At 29.7% G+C, this 1,859-nt stretch overlaps 1 non-coding gene across 1 annotated transcript; it reads left to right on the forward strand.

Moving 5' to 3' along the window:
- Positions 1 to 1,584: 1,584 nt before the first annotated feature.
- Positions 1,585 to 1,656, forward strand: TRNAT-CGU. The gene has a single exon. It is a non-coding gene; the product is annotated as a tRNA-Thr (tRNA).
- Positions 1,657 to 1,859: the final 203 nt, after the last annotated feature.

The following is a 1,859-nucleotide window of genomic DNA, read 5'->3' on the forward strand; positions in this document are numbered from 1 at the left end:
ATATTATTTATACATTTATAAAGTTAAAATTTATACTTTATAAAGTACAAACTTGCAATTTGAATGTAAACTAAAGTAATATATAAATATTCTTGTCAGTGTGAGACTCTTTATAAAAGGTGATGAGATTTACTTTGTAAATAAAAAAATTAATCCTAACTTGACCTGCTTAGCCCATACGACATGGGTAAATTATACTATGGATCACATATAAATGTTTAAATGAAATTATAGTTGTGTTGAAATTAAAACTGTAGTGTACATAAAATGAAAATGAGTATATTATACAAATAGAATTACTTTTTGCGGAACAGTTCTTTTCATTAAAAGAAATGGTATCATTTTAATGTCTGGACCATAATACATTGTGGAGGTAAAAATTTTCCGTAGCCTAAGCAGGTAACACGTGGACTGAGCTCATACCGACCCAAGTGGACTTAATAACATTGTCATCTCTAATCCAATAGATGTAGCAAGTTTTCAAAAAAAAAAAAAATGTAACAAAAATGAATTGAGATAGTGGTCGTGCAATATCCGTGCATGTCAAGGCGGCATATATATGGCTACTGACAAATCACGCACGGAGGCAAATAAACTAGAAAGAAACAACGATATGATGGATGTAGCAAAATGAAGTGAGATACATAGTGGTTGTGCGGTACTCGTGCATTTTAAGGGCGGTAACTCATTCAAAAACAAACAAGATAACCCTTAGAAAAAGTAGCAAACATTGTTCTCTTGTCTTTTGGTTCCTCCGATCCATGCACAAAAGAGGCATCTATCACTGATTGAGATGACTCACCTGTGACCCCGTCTGAATCCTCCGAACCTTTGTATCATGGGATCTTATCCATGGGAAGCACCATTAATCGTGATGACTCACGTGTGACTCTGAGCCCTTTAAACCTTAGGTATGATGGGCTCAGCAAACAGACCATACAGTGGCATCATGACCATTTGAGTTTTGAGCAACTGTCGTTCCGTGTTTCTCTTGATGGCCACTTTCATGGTGAACAAACTCTATACATATATATATATATATATATATATATATATATATATATATATATATATATATATATATATATATATATATATATATACTATAATTTATATTTTTAAAAGTTTAATTATAATTATAATTTTTAAATTTATTACATATTTGTATAATTGTTAAATTGTATATATTATTTATACATTTATAAAGTTAAAATTTATACTTTATAAAGTACAAACTTGCAATTTGAATGTAAATCAAACTAAAGTAATATATAAATATTCTTGTCACTAGTGACTAGTATGAGTGTGGGACTCTTTATGGAAGGTGATGAGATTTACTTTGTAGATAAAAGAAATTAAAACTTATACATTCTTAGGTTACAATTTAAATAAATAAATGATAAAACACTTTTTTTTTTTAAATAGATAGAAGATAAAAGTAATCCCAACTTGACCTGCCTAGCCCATACAACATGGTAAATTATACTATGGATCACATATAAATGTTTAAATGAAAATGTAGTTATGTTAAAATGAAATTGCAGTGTATATAAAATGAAACTGAATATATTATACAAACACTAAGCCTCTATAGCATAGTGGCAGTGCGTTTGCTTCGTAAGTGAAAGGTCGTGAGTTCAATCCTCACTAGAGGCTCTTACCAATTATTACACTTGAATAAAAGTACTAAAAATCATAAGAATATATTATAGGGAAAATGACACTTTTTACCCCTGAGTTATATACTTATAGCACTTTTTCCCCCTCAATTATTTAGGTAAGCACATTAGCCCCCTCAATTATTCTAAAAGTGGTGTTTTTTCCCCCTGATATATTAAATTGACATTTATACCCTTAAA

Source organism: Ipomoea nil, unplaced genomic scaffold (genome assembly GCF_001879475.1).
Source record: "Ipomoea nil cultivar Tokyo-kokei standard unplaced genomic scaffold, Asagao_1.1 scaffold2926, whole genome shotgun sequence".
Lineage (NCBI taxonomy): Eukaryota > Viridiplantae > Streptophyta > Magnoliopsida > Solanales > Convolvulaceae > Ipomoea > Ipomoea nil.